The sequence below is a fragment of the Cupressus sempervirens genome, chromosome 1 (genome assembly GCF_028749045.1).
Source record: "Cupressus sempervirens isolate cs-2001-9-10 chromosome 1, ASM2874904v1, whole genome shotgun sequence".
Classification (NCBI taxonomy): domain Eukaryota; kingdom Viridiplantae; phylum Streptophyta; class Pinopsida; order Cupressales; family Cupressaceae; genus Cupressus; species Cupressus sempervirens.
The window spans coordinates 27285758-27302518 of NC_143118.1; positions in this window are offsets into that span (position 1 = coordinate 27285758).

Sequence of the window (16761 nt, forward strand, 5' to 3'; positions counted from 1 at the left end):
TTTCCAACTTCACATATCACTTGCACAATTCACACTTCATTCTTGCTCTAATCAATTACATGCTTCATCAAAAGGAAAATAATCTTACTTTATACCATATCCTCAAAATAATTCATTGATTTAGCCTTCAGGCTTTCTCAATCAATTATAATAGGACCTCATTAAGATATTACAACAATTATACAACATTGTTAGCTCACAATCTTTAAAACTTTTCACATGTATGACCGCTGACCTTGCACACTCATTGGTGCCATCATCAAGTTGTCTACTATCACTATCTAATTGTACTCATCATGATTCTATCACTGTTAGGAGATATAATCCAATCATCAGAAATCACTTATTAGGTAATTTATCTACTTACTATCTTTTGTAATTCAATAATAACTTTTGCATGTCTTTGACTCTTTGTACGTGCACTTGTCTACATCATCTAGATATAGTGTAGAATACATCCTTAATTGTACTTGACCTGATTATCAATACACAGTATGTATGACCTCGTTCTCTATCTTTTACTCTACCAATATTCACAAAAATAACTCTATTTTGACATCAATGACAAACACATACATGAATGCAACATATCAATCATGTACACAATATCTTCAATACTCAGGATACTCCCCTAAATGAATATCATCAGCATTCATGTTAACAAAAGTATCATCAATGTTGTAAGAGAGTTATGTTTGGTAATTTTAGGAAGTTTATAAAATGTCTTTTAGAAATTTTCTCACACATGCATGAGCAAATAATTAAGACTAATGATTGTTGGAATAAAAAAATTGGGTTAATTAACCTTAATTAATTAGTGAGTAGATTTATTAGGATGAAAGTGATGGGAGTAGGGTGAGATCTAGAATTGGATTAGGATTAAATTAAATAGTATTTAATTTAATTGTGGTTTAGAAGAATTAGGCATATAAGAGATTTAAAAAATTGAAATTATTTAAAAAGAGGACTATGGTGGGAACATATATAAAATTAAAATTAACCAGTAATAGCAAAGAAATTAAATTAAATTTAAATACTTCGAAAAGTGGGTTTATCTGATTAAATAAAGTTTGAGCATAAAAATATAGGAAAATAACAATTACAATGCTATTAAGAAACATTAATATAATTAAATTATATTAACATTGAAAAGACAAAGGATGATTTTAGGCATCTACATAAACATAAAATTTGACTTAGTTGAGTCATGAGTTTTGTATCTAGTCAATTCAAATGATATAGGAAAGGGTAAATATGGCTCTATTAAAGGCCAAATTCAACAACTCCAAAAGAAATTATCTTTTCTATAGGGTGGAGATATCAAATGTAGAGAGAAGTAGTTAAATAGAAACACTTTTTGAGATGTTTTAGCACTCCTTACTATGGTTATGCTCTCTCTCTCTCTCTCTCTCTCTCTCTCTCTCTCTCTCTCTCTCTCTCTCTCACACACACACACACACACACACACACACACACACTTCTATGCAAGGACTTTTAGGTTCTATTTCATCACATTTTTGGCCATATCTTTTGGCATTGTCATTATTTCCTAAATCTTGATGCACTTTCCTTGAGACCTCAAGATCACTTTTCATCAAGATACCCTTGGGTATAGGTCAGCTAGGTTGACCTATACCCAAAGGGTTTTTAATCCCAACATCTGAGATGTTGTAGGTGTTTAAATTTTTTTATTGTGTTCCCAGGTCAACCTACCTTTTTCAATCTTGAAAACTAGTATATAAGGAGGCTTTGACATTTAATTTACATCTATAAGATACATAAAAGAAATAAAAAGCAAGCATTCACATGTACACAAGACATCAAGCAAGCATTCTTCAAGCATTCATCAAAAATCTAGCATTTCCTTTTTGAATCAAGTTTATTCCTTCAAGGTGGTAGAGGAGTTTTGGTTTTAAGGAGGATATTTTCCATTATTTCATTCAAGTTATGTTATTCCTCATCAAGGCATATCACAAACATTCTCATTCATGAGGTTTTGAATTTCATAGTTCCTTTTTGGTTTTGTGTTAAGTCAAGGCTATTACATTTGTGTACTTGATCGCATACTAAATTCAATTACATCTACAAAGGTAATTGTATCTCTCATTGTTAGATTCAACTATAATACATGCTAGCATTTCCTTTATTAGTATTACCACTTTTATTTCATAGTTGATTCCTCAATCTCAGTCTTGAACAAGGCAAGCCCTCCCTAAAAACACAAAATCAATTTCTCTAATGTGCAAGAACAAGTTATCATAGTTGTAAATTCCGATCAAAAAACTATCAACTGAGGGCTTCAAGAATTTATTTGGTTGGGTTTCTTTATGTGCCTTGGGAACATGCATGTCATCTATAAACCTATGAATATACAATGCACAAATTTACATGTACCTAGAGATTTGGAATTTTTAGGGTTTTGGGGGTTTTCTATACTGATCACAAATCCACAGTCAAATTTTCAATACCATTTACTGATCCACAATTTTAAGAGTAGAAAAGAACTTTCCCTTACACATTTTGAGCTTAATTTTCTCTATCATTTTCATCCCATTCCATATATCTAATTTTGTAATTTAACTAGACTGATTGCACACATATAGATCCTAGATCTATTTCATCTTTGTCATTTAATCAGTTGGTTTAATTTACATTCACATTGCACATCTAAGGTTAATGAACCTAGCATGAAAGTGGACTTTCTTGTGTGCTTCCTTAATATAGTTTGGGTTTAGTACTAGCATCCCTTTATCCTATTTGGTTTTTTATAATCTTAACTTGAGTAATATTGAGAGTTATTTTTGGAATTCCCTATTTCTCTTGTATTAGATGAATTAGTGTAAATGTGTGTAACTAATGAATTCATCTCATTTAGTTTTCATTGTTAAATTTATTGATGTCATTTTCCCCCTAAATAGTAGAGAAGAAGAGATTGGCCCTTTGGTTGGAAAATAGAGCAAAAAATGGATATTCTAGGTAATTTTGTAATTGTTGACGACTTACTCTTGTAATTTGAATGCCAAAATCATATCCTCTTTTCAGAAAAGGACACTTGGGATACTGCTTTGGTCAGAAATAATGAAAATTAGAAGGGTATCATACATTCCAAAAGGGATAGATAAGGTTTGTCTTGATTGTACAAATTTTCAAGATTCTGGACATGGTTTCAGTTTTGATGAGGGTCTCCATCCTTATAGAAGCATTTTTTTAAATATATGTCATGAGACCAAAATTTGCCTTTATTTCATCATAGTTTAAAGATACTTTTTTGATACTCTAGTTTATCTCTATCAAAACATCTGTGGACCTATGTTTACCAAACCTATGATAAACCTATGGGTAGAAACTATGCCACCTTTTTCCTAGTATTATATATAATATGTAGTATGTCATATAGTTATCAGAATGTGTGTTCTTATATTTGAATTTAATTTGATAAATGTTTATTTGCAAGCATGTCTTTGTATTGAAACTAAACTGTTAATGAAGACTGAAAGATGATTGGAGGAATTCAAAGTTGAGCGCTAACAACATTCAAGGAGAAGAGAACGCTAAGGAGAAACCACGGTGGAGGGAAGTTGCAATGATTCTAGAAGACACGGTAGTGAGTAAGGAGGAGCTATGAAGACTTATTACCTTCTTTGCATTTATTCTATGGCGAGCGGATGTTCAGACTTTATTATTTCTGCCTCAAGCCATTATTCCTTCTTCCCACCTTCAGTAGTTATCCTCCTATTTTCTCTCTTGTAGATTTAAAGCTAGGGCATTTACTTTTATGTTATGGAATAAGTGTTGATCTCCTATATATATAGGAATTGACCTAAGTGCATTTTTTTTAGCCAGTTAGAAGAAATAGTTTATGAGAACAGACTGTTGACTTTTACAGTTGTGTTTTTACAGTTTTATGTTATGTAATGAATTTTTGAAATCTAATGAAATAGTTTTTGGCTTCTATCTTGTGTTAGTAGTTTAGTGAAGCCGAACAAGGGGGCCCACTTGGAAGGTGGATTAGATTAGGGTAGACTAGATTTATTTCCAAGCATTCTTAGTCTCATAAGTAGAAGTTGTAAGTTCCTTCCTATAGCATCGCACTTTGTGAACATTTCTGCAGCATATGTGAGAACAGTTATAGTGGATGAATCGAGTTGGAATATTTGTTATCCTTTCATTTTATTTCCAATATTCATAGAGTTAAGTGAGTTAGTTTCTTGCAGCAATAGTGTAAGTTCTTTTCCTTGCATTTTACTTTCTTGCAACATAAGCTTAGTGACTCATTAAGAGACCTAGTGCACATACTATGCTGACCATTTCAAGTATAAGTCCCTGGGTTGACAAGATTAAATGCACCTCATGGTGGGATAAATAGTCCTTATTTTGAATATATTATTCCTAAGCATGGCCTAGAGCATGACTATGATACACCTATTGTTAGGCGGACCATTATGCACATTATTAAAGGGAACATATCATCTATAGTTTCAATACTACACCCTTTTTCCTTGATATAAAATGGGTAATTATTGCACAATTTATATAGATAAAGTATTAGAAGAGATATTGGATATAAATATAAGCATGTATAGGTTTTAGGATAAGTACACACACACCCACATGTTATTGCTATCAATTAAAATGGGGTATATTGTTGGCACAATATATTGTCATTGATGTCATCTTTATATCTAACATTATGTGTTCTCATTAAGTTAGATAAATGTAGTATGTGGTGATTGATATTATATATTTCATTTTGAGAATACTTATGCCTTGTCGATTTCATTAGAAAAAAGAATGAAGGAACAAAGACTAGTCAGATGATTGTTTGTCAATGTGGAGTTTTTATATGTACAAGATCTACTTGACTTATTGGCTTAAACACACCTAAATAATCATTTCAATCCTAGAACACACACACATACACTTAAAATAGTAAATTTAACCATTAAAGTGATATCCCATTTATGAATACCTACCAAAAATATTGTATCCCCTTTATCTCATCTCCCTTTATTAAATAGATGTGGGTTTCCACGAATAGGGTTGAGAGAAAACATATATATCCTTTTGCATACTTTTTCCTCTTCTTCAGTTTTTCCTAAAAGTAAATTAAGAGAAGAAATTAAAGGAAAAGGGAAAAAATTAATGTGACATAGTGCACTTGACACTGAATCTATCCCTAGTCAAATTAATGCCTCCTTTCTTATTCTTCAAATCCTATAAAAAGATAATAATATATTCTTAGGAAAATATCCATGAAATTTTCAAGTCCATTATCTTGGATTTTTTGATTGTATGGAATTTCTCATAATGATTTGTTTTCTTTTCCAAAGGATTTGATACTTATGAGGTTTCATACATAACACTATTGATTAGTTTGTGTAGTTAAGCATTCACTAATTAAACTTACTTAGGATAATGCATACATAACTATTTGTGCATGAGACATCTAGTAGTTTACACCTATATTAGCACATGGTGTATAAAAAATTTAACTTTACATGGTGATATTTGTTATCATGTTCCACTTTATGTATGAAATCCACCTTTTGTGCTCTTATTACATTATTGTCCTCCACATGTTGCATATACTTCATTATATAATGGAGTATGATCCACCTTTGTTGGGCATGTGATTCCACCTTGTGTAGGTGATAATTTATCCACTTGTTATCATTGTATATTTATGTATATTTTATTTATGTCTATTGGTAATAATTCCATCCTTACATCTTGTTTTAATTGTCTTCTCATTCTATTATGCAAGTTATTTTTAGTCTTTCATTTGATCATGGCAGTGTTGCAAAGTCACCTAAAACTCTATCATGGTATCAAAACTCTCAAGGTGTGAAAACTCTTACTCAAAATTTTTGGCTTGAATTAATTATGGTTCATAATAAAGTTGCTTGAGCATCACCACTATATCTAAGAGGCTATTTTGATGAATTTTGACAATAAATTTGTGTATATTGGCAAAAGTCAAATATGACTTGCATTGTTTTTAGCAAATTAGGTCAAACAACCCAATTTACAAAAAATGGTAAAATATAGAAAATATGTTTTTATTCTACAAGTATAGTATATTCCTTTTCATAATTATCTTCTTATTTATTTTTAATAAATATATTTTGTTCAAGACCCATACCTAGCCTCTATCATTTATTAGTTTGTATAGGAGACTAAGAATATAATGATTGTACATTTCTTAGAACTATACAATTTTAGGGTCATTGGACATGACATGTTGGAATATCAAGCCACTAATGAATTCTTTGGTAGGAAATAAGTACATGTTTAATTATAAACTACTATATATATCCTCCCACTTATAATGTGAGACTAAGTCCCTTGGTTTCTAGAAAAATCCACATGACTTTCTTCCCCATAATTATGTTGCTTCTAGAAAACATAACTACATCAACACATATCGATGCTACTTCAGAAGAAAAAAAAAATTGGCCACACAAACATATATTGGTGGATACATGATATCTTCTAATGATCCCATGACTCACAAGATAGAGTTCCATGTGGGAACATACAATACACACAACATAGATAAGTGGTGAGATTCACAGTCCTTACAAGTGGAAAGGACACCATCTAGGATAACACCTAGACCTAATTAGAACACACCACATGTTTAGAACCATATCATTACATAGTTACTACCAAAGAAAAAGACATCAATGATACACAAGTAGTTTGTTTACCTAATCAAAATCATCTTCTCTGACATGCAAAATTCCATGGTGCTAAAATTAATGATTGTCCATCCATTCAAACATGACAAATTATCTTTTATGTGATAGTCGTATAACTTTAAAATTTAATTGAGTGATTTTATAATGTCAAAAGATTTTGAAAATTCTCCCTCTTTATCATTTATCTTTTTGATTTTGTATTCCAACTTTGAAGGCTCGTATCTTGCTCATTTTAAGTCTTTGTTTTGACAAAATGTTTTTTGGGAGGACTTGCAATAGATTTTTGTGAACATTCTAGTGGATTTTGGTGACTAAAATGATCAAAAAATATAGTTTTTTCATAATTGTACTTGTCTAATATTGTTTTATATAACTTTCAGGGCTTCATTTTGACACATACAATAACATTTTTTAGCTACCTTATTTTTTAAAGTGCACGATTTTTTGTCTAGTTTTTAGATTTGCTATTAGATTTTAGTCATTTTAAGTGCACATAACACTTTCAATACATTTTATCCTTGCTGGGACTATTCTAACAATAATATACTTAGATATCAATTTTGTATTTTGCATCAACAATTTGAAGGGATCACCTTCTGGGTATGTGCAAGATCATGGTGTACCAAACTATGGCCTTAAGTGGCAGTGAAAAACCAATAAATCAGGGTTATGTCAACTTGACACATAATTTTAAAGTGGTTCTAGACTTTATATCAAAAATTTGTAAGAAAATAATCTGTAGGAAATTGAATCTAGTTTCTAAACTACAAGGCCTTATCTAGAGAAAAAATTATTTGATTGGTCAAAAGTTTGGATTTTAATGCAGTACTACAAAAATTTCAGGGCAAAAATAAAAAGTAGGTATATGTCTGACCACCTTAGTCATAATCAAATGATAATATTTTTAAATATAATTTTAGATATAACAAGTAGACTCATGCTTGGATGTGACACATATTTTTGGGAATTTTTATTCCAAATAAATAATTAATTATGAATTTTTTACTATACTATTTTCAGAATTAAAAAACTCCCATGTCTGACCACCTTAACTAGTTCAAAAAAAATCAAAATTAACTTTTTTTTTTTTTTCTTATACTAGTCAAATCATAGAATGTGAGGCATCTTTTGGATTTCACAAACCTTATACGGTTTGAAAGTTATAGCTATTTTTCAATGAGTATGTCAATCAACACTTTGTAGCTAACTCCATTAGAAAACAAGTAATAATTACTTACTGAACTCGTAATTTGAAAAACCTTACATTTATGAAAAGCTAAGAACATTCTTAAGAAACCCTTTTCATTACATCAAATTTTGGTTTTAAAAAAGTCATCAGCTACATGCTTGAAGTAAAAAACACATAAAAACATGCCAAAAACACATTTTCGGGATGTTTTAAAGATGACCATATAAGGTTGGTATCGAAAGATATAGTAGGGATTATAAAGGTATTAATTGTTTTCATTTAGTATCAGGATAGGTGGGAAAAAAGTTGGAACAAATTTTGAAATTCTTTGAGGCATTTCAGAACTACATATTTTTCAGATCGCCACGTTTTGGCACACCATGATCCTGCACATACCCTTCTATTATATTGTAATCTTTGATAATACTATGGATTTGTCAAAATTGTACCCCTAACTCCATTTAGTTATCATGAATGAAAAACTACTATTTAGGATTTTTTGTTACTTTTAAGATTGCTTAATGTCACTTTCAGCTAGGATCCAAAACCTACAAGTGATGTATAAAGGATTAAAAAAAATGATTGAAGGGATAAAGCTATTGGAACTTTTGATTGTCTATATCTCAAATTGCTTAATGTCACTTTCAGCTAGGATCCAAAACCTACAAGTGATGTATAAAGGATTAAAAAAAATGATTGAAGGGATAAAGCTATTGGCACTCTTTGATTGTCTATCCCTCTTGATCTGAGATATCGTGTTACATCTAGCACACCTCCTCATGATGTTTGGACAACCATGGTGGGACTATTTGCTAAGCTAGATAAAATAAGAAAATCTAAGTTAAAGAATGAAATAATAAGTTTAAATCCTAGCCATTTTAACAATGTTTAAGACTTTTTTCTTTGAAGAGTACTCCCCTTACTAACCCAAACACATACAACACAATTGAGAAATTAGTAGAAATTTTCAAGAAACTAACAACTACAAAAACAAAAACACTTTCTATTATCTTCAATGAAATGACATTAGACTATTCATCAAATAACATGCTACATTTGTAAGGAAACTTAGGTGCGGAAACAACTTCCTACACTAATCTCTTAAGAGAAGTATGGTGCAATCCTATTAAAATATTTTACACTTACAGATTCAATATCATGTAAACAACAATATTTCAGCAAACCAAGCATAAAGAAAATAAATAGAGAAAGAAACACATAACACAAATATTTTCCGGTGGGGAAAAACCTTTCGGTAAAACAACCCCACCCCTCCAGAACTTGCACAATGTATTATCTTCAACACAAGGTTACAATATACTTGCAATGCAAGTTCAATAGCAACAACAGAAGACTCTAGTAGCAACTCACAGTACCAACAATACACGTTCTCGCATTCACCTCTTCGCAACCCTAAAAAATGCTTATAACATGCGCTTCACTTTTAGGGTTACTCCCAAAGGTAACTGTATTAGGGTTTTACCATTCCCCAAACCCCAGTATTGGGGTAGAGTGTATAGTACTCAAATTTATCAATTGCCACATGTCTTCACCTATCATTGAATCTTCCTAACATAGCTCTTACGTGTCATAGGAATCTGTCATAACCGTTTTAGCTATGATCTTCTTATACATAATTCAAGATGCTGACGCATCAACATTATTTGCAAGAAATACATTTTACAAAACAAATAATAAGAATAGGAATTATCCAAGGTTGAGACACCTTATTCCTAACAATATCTACATGGCCATTTTTATTAAAATAATTTGTAAGGTAGATCCACCATATGTATTTTTGGTAAACAGATTTGTCTTTCAAAAAATAAATGCAAATAATGAATCAAAATGCCCAAATGAAGACACAAATTCTATCAACAATTGGATAGATTAGCATTGCATTGATAATCTTCCTCTGAATTGAGAAGTAAAACTCCCTCTTAGAAGATATTAAATGAATTAAATATCTAGATATACCTTTAACGTGAAGGCACTAAGGCATGTTAACACTCACCCATAACCATGGAATGAGTGCTATTATTGAATTTACAAACTAAAAACAAGAGGATGAACAAATAACCATAAGATTACCTATTCAACCTTCTACTTTACCAAGGAAATAAGTTGAGTTAAACATATTATTCAACAAAATGTGAGTACATGAACCACAAGATTAAGTACGACACATGTTTGATACAAAATGGAAGATTATATCTAGAAATGTGAAGAAGAGAACCTCATGATAACTCCTAATTAAGAAAAATAAATATACAACTCATATGACTTATGATATAAATTCATTCCTATTTCTAGATATAAAAAAACAATGACAAGACTATTATGTGTCTTTCCTTTTCAATCAAGAATGTAGAAAATGTAAAATAAACTCTCATATATTCCCTTGTTACAATAAAAATACTATTCTTCTCCTCGTCCTCCTGCAGCTATAGAACTCCCAAAACTAAAATAGAAGAACCCCTCCAGTGATGAGAAATTATAAATAAACAGTTTTTCTCACGTCTGCCTCCCAATGACTATTCAGTTGTCAAAACTAATTCTTGGTAACCGAACACGTTGCTTTAAAATTTTCTAAAGCTTCTTGTTTTTGAAAATCTTATTGAATTTTTTTATGGGTCTTTATAATTTTTCTATTTAAATATAAATATTATAAGTGACATTTAATAACAATTCCCTTCATCAATGTTCACTTTATTCATCTTCATGAGACACTCTGAGTACCATGTCTTTCTCATGTCTACCGTAATTTGAAACCTAAAACTAGAAGGCTCTAGATGCATTGGTGTCGATATCTTCTACGTCATGTTTTTGGCTACAATTCACTTTGATAATTTCCACTATGCTCTGATTATGGATATTGTGATCGATAATCAACACATCTTGAGTGCCCACTATGTTGACTTGGCATATGAGCTATGAATACATCAACATTTTGTTAAACATTCATCTATCATCTCCAATACTTTGAACATGACCCTGTAAGAGACGTTGTAGATGTCATTACAAATCATAGATTTGTTGAAAATAATCATTCAATTGTGTATTGTCATTGATGTTTACACAAATGTTAGTATTAATCGAGAAATGTAGATTTTGCAATGTTAACCTTGTATATCTCAGTATTAATCGAGCAGTCGAGTAATCAAGACTTTCTAGTATTAACCAAGGAGTTGGTTAATAAAAGTATTCCTGCTTGCAATATTGACCGAGTGGTTGGCCATCAAAGGAAATCAGTATTGACTGAGTGGTCGGGCAATGAGAAGTCATAGTGTCAACCAAGTGTTTAGACCTAGTGTTGACCGAGTGGCATCTAAATGAAATTGTCAAATATTTTATTAATGGAGACTGACTATTTGGAATTTTATTAATATTTTGTAAGGGTATTCAAGATGACTTTTCCTAGCTTGTGATATATAAGAAAGGTCAAGTTGAGAGGACAAAATGTAACAAGGAGAATAGAAAAATGATGGATGTGAGAAAAGGAAAAAAGGCAGAGTAGGGTAGTATGAAAGATAAGTTGCAAAGAAACATCTAATCATGAAGGATCCAGAGGTCAAGCAAGAATAGAGATCTAAATATACAAAGGAAGTTTCTTCACAAATTAGGTCAGATTATTGTTGCTTTCGAACCATTGTAACAATATAGAAATATCTTAACAAAGTTGACTTAATAGTCATTTGTAAATCCTCTAACAAGGTGACATTTCATGATTGAAGTGTTTGAAGACCTCTAACCAAGCCATTCCTAATAGGGTAATCTAAATCATCTAAAGGGGTCATACTTAATAGTATGTTTTGTAACCTTTAACAAGTTTGCTCCTAACATCACTCATTCCAGAAGAGTGAAGATTATTGTGACTAGTTGCAAGGTGGTTTTTCTCAAATTGGGTTTCCATGTTAAATCTTGGTGTCATCTGTGTTCATGTTATTTTCTTATGCTTTATGTTTTTGCAACTAAGTTACTAGAGATTAAAACTAATTAATAATCTTAAGATTGCTTTGTTAATCAAGTGATAGTAAAATTCTAATGTTAAATAAGCTAGTCAATATTTCATGATTAGTGAAAGTTTGTATTGGCATCTAAGGGACACAGATTTATTTTTGTGGTAGCTGATTCACCCCTCCCCTCTCAGTTAATCTCTTACATTTCCTAAAATATTATGACCAAATCCAGATGGTATTTCTCCTTTTGGGGTAATTCAATAAGATCCATTATTGATGGTGTGTGGTACTTGGCAATGAACATGATCCAAATGTAGAGTTACCTAGTTTTACACTCATAATAATCCTTCTTATTTCACACATTTTGGTTTTGCATTCCTCCGAAGTTGAACTTGAACTTGAACCTTCACTTCATTTTCAATTCAAGTTCAGGTTCAAGTCAAGTTGTATAGGAGTGTTTAAAAGTTAAAACCTTCTTTGCTCCTAGTCTTCGATGCATAGCCCATCAATTTGACAAGTTAAAGTTGAAGTTGAAGTTGAGATTTTCAACTTCAAGTTTAACTTCAAAAAAAAAAAATTATAACAGATTGTTGCCTCATTTTTCCTGCCAGTATTAATTCAAAAATAATTTAAGAGCAGGGTTTTGGAAAAACTGTGCACATTGTCATGTTCTGATGTTGAATGCATGATGACAGTGACAGTTGTAAAGACACGTGTTAAAGTACAAGTCATCATTGAATGGAGTGCGATTACAAGTTGAGGTCATTCAAGTGTGAGACCGTGTGCCAACATGATAGGGGAATTTAACTGAAAAGACTAAAATGTCTTGTCAAATAAATCTTCACACAGATATATTAATGATTTCACATTTCCATCTATGTTTGTGATCTTTCTCAAAATTTGCACCTTAAGTACTGATTTCTCCACCATTTATCCTAAATTTGATATTCTGGAGTCTGGAGCAACAAAGCTAGTAAAGATTTGTAGGAGTGATTTGGCACGCAAAATTGGTGAGTATAAAGCAGTATTTCCTATGGTTTTCCATTTTTGGTTTCTCTTTAAGAATTTCAAGCAACTATATTTAGTGGATCATTTTCATTTTCAAATTAACATGACCCTATTTCAGCCAAAACTCCTAAAACCTGAAAAAAAAACTTGTTTATTGAGTTCTCTCCCTAAAATTCAAGATACAGTTTTAGTAAATGTAAATTTAATGGAGTTAGTAGAAAGAACTAGAAGTTCCTAGAATTGAACCATAGCTCAAAAATTAACCAGTAGCGGATTGTTAGAGGCCGCAAATTTTCCTCTTACTATGGAATGTCCTAAGTTAGTAATAAAATGTTCAAATCACTATGACCCTCAAAGTTGGTGTATAAAGAAGTTTCCAAGTGATGTCTTAGTAAGAATTGATAGAGTGACTATTGTATCAGCCTTGGAAATTCCTCACAAAGAACCTTATGAGCCCTAGACTTTTGAAGAAGTAGTGTCACTGTATGAAAAGAACAAGAAAGAATACAACTTCGTGATTGCATAAATTTGGCTTTTGAATCCAGCAATGGGAGGGTCAAGGTTACCCAAACCTCTAACTATTAAACATTTTATTAAGGAAACCATTGATATAGTTTTCCTCTTGAATAAGGTGAAAGGGAATGAGCATGCTTTCCACTAGGAGGACTGGATGTATTTCTTCATTCACAAGATTCTAAGACATGAGAAATTTGTTGAATGGATTGATTTTATAGTAGAAGGATTACATAAAGGGCTCTTAGGTTTGGCTAATTTTGCTCCTTTCTTCATGTCATCTTTCCTTATCTATATTTTGGTTGTTTCAAAGGAGTGGGAAGGTCTTCCTCACAAACCATGGATGAAAGATATGACAATATATCAATATTATAAACATTTTCAAGCCAGAAAGCCCTCCCAAGAATTGAGGAGAATCAATTATGTATTTTGGGAAGGAAAGATATTTGAACTCAAGGGAAAGGAAAATTGCAAGCTTTTAGAAGAAGCCATGTAGGTGGTTGAAAGCTATGGTTGCTATTACATTGAGTTCCCTAGGTTCACCTATCTCAGAGTTGGTGCCTTTGATGGCAAACCTCTTAAATTACCCGATTACTACTTACACAATGTTGCTCTATTGGAGATATGCAAACAATTGATCATTGTCGAAAACTTGTCTAAAAGCACTAAGAAGACATATGTGATACGTTTTCCAATAGAATTGGGTCATTACAGATGCCCAAACCTCAAGCATGCTATGATGGTAAAAGAGGAGATGTTTAACCTCTGTCTTAAACTTTATGCCTCCAGGAAAGGTTTTGACTATGTAGGGTTTGCCAATGAGAATCTTTAGGTTGCATCTATCTTCTGACATATCCCTCATCTGGAAGATTATTGGACCAACTACTCTAATGAATTTGAAGTCAAAAAAAGGTTGTGGTCAAGGATGACCTTAGATCAAGTGAAAACCTTCAAGTTTAGCCTAAAAATTGGTGGGGTAGAAGAAGATGAAAAAGAAGAAGTGATAGATCCTTGGTACATTGAACAAATTGAACATTTCCTGGTCCCTGAATTAGACTGAAGCAAGAGAGAGGAGGATGATCTACATTCTCAAACTACAGATGTGCTTAAAAGGATAAAGTAAATTGGATTAAGAAAAAGAAAGATTAAGAAATTATCATTAAGTCATCAAAGAACCATTCAAAATCTAAAGAAAAGAAGTCTCCTCAAAGATTAATTGTCTCCTCTCACCATGGTGTAAAATGATTCTATTGTAGGTAAACAGGAACCAACTATACCCAAGGTTCAAGTTTAACCTAAAGTAGAAGCTATTAAAAGAGTAGCTTGTTCGAGCATAAGGAAGAAGCAAAGAGGACACAACCCTAAAGGAGGTTGAGAAGCGCTATTAGATTTGGATTCCCCTTAAACTGAGCCTAAAACAAAGAAAATCCTTAGTAACAACATCCCATTCATGGCAGAAATTCATCAAATCTCAACTAAAGAGGGTAGCATCCCCATGGATGCTCTTGCCCTGACTAACACCTTCACAAAACCATAAAAGAACCCCATAGCACCTAAATGGCTAAAGACTTCAGTAGTCAAGAAATGAAGTATAGTACCATTGTCTTGACCCATTGATGACCTAGTAAGAAAATGTCTGGGTAAGTCATTCAAAACCAAGAAAGTGAAAACTAAATCTAAGCTTGATTTTGATAAAGACACAAGGTGCTAGTTGGTAGAAATTGCCAAGCTATCTCAAGATAAGGATGAGAGTGAAATGACTGCTCATGATTATTAAGTACTAAAGGTGGACCTTAGAAAAGGAAGCAAGGTAGTGGATATGATATTTGAAGTCTCTAACAAGAAAATTCTTGATTGGGTTTGGAAAGATGCTAAAGATAATCAAGATATGAAAGAAACAATGAAAAGTATGGCCTAATATATCAATGTTATCTTACACCCAGAACTAAAGCCACTTAATGAGATGTATGCTATCATTGATGTTAAGTCTCTGGTTAATCAACAATATTTGGAAAATTTACAAAAGAGAAAGGTAGTTGCCAAAACATTTGAAGAGTGGATCCAATTTGTCTAAGACCAGATAGTTAAGTAGATAAACCTTCAGAATGAAGCACAAAAGGAAACCACCAATATGACCAAGAAAATAGAATCAAATGTTGATGCTCATGAGAAAGAAAAGGCTAACTGGGTTAAAGAGGTTTCGTGGATGAATGAGGTGCAAGAGTATGGTTTGCAAAAATTTCTCGCAAAGCAACCGGTGACAGGATTGGATGACAAAACCTTTTATGTGATCAAAGATTGCATTGAATGGAGGAATGAAGCTATCACACAAGGGATTTCTAAAATAAAAGAGTTTCTCAGTAGGCTCGAAGACATTGATGACATTATCTAAGGTGACCTTAAATGGTTTCACAAGAAATAGGCTTAGGAAGGCAAAGATTCAATCTCTCCCAGTGAAGAGATTATCAAAGACTTGCAAAAGAAGTTCATGGAGGTGAAAGAAAAGAAAATGCCAACAAAGCAAGATTTCTCCAAAATAGCCCACATAGAAGCCATGTTGATAATTAATCAGAAACACCTAGAAATGCATGAAGCAAAGGTTGGAAAACTTCGTAAAGAAAATGAGGTGTGGAAGCAAAGGATTGCATATCTTGGTCTACCTCATCAGTCAATTATCTCTGCCTTCACTTCTATATATAAGAACTAGAAATCAGCCAGACTTGATGTTGCTTCTATGGAGAAATCTAGGACATGATGACACCTAGAGCTATCTAGTTGGTAATGATTGCCATGTTTTTTGTTTCTTTACTTTATTATGATTTAGTAGTTTGCATAGTTAAGTAACTAAAACCTATTAAACTGGAAATCAACCAGACTTCTTGTTGCTTCCGTAGAGAAATCCTAGGACATGATGACACCTGGAGCTATCTAGTTGGCAATGATTGCCATGTTTTAGTTTCTTTACTTTATTATGATTTAGTAGTTTGCATAGTTAACTAAAAACTATTAACTCCTGGTGGGGTGATTTTGGATCATGGTTGATCGAGCCCTAAGAAGATTATATATGTAATAACTAGCTAGTTGAAAAAGGTTCTCTCGGTAGATACAAATTGGAACTAATTTTTATTAGTATCTATGCTTTTGAATTCAAAGTAAGAACTTTGACATAAGGATTATATAAAATTTTGTTACGATTGGAGCTTTTCAAATAGAAACTATTGTCCATTCAATGTGTGATTTATTTTCATGTGAAAATAGATTACATGTAGAGTTGCTCTTGGCTTATTAGGAATAGAGTCTTATTTTGAAATAAGAAGAAATTGAGGGAAGAAAGTGAAAGATATAGTTGGATTTCATAATAATAATTAATCATGTGGATGATTATTTTTAT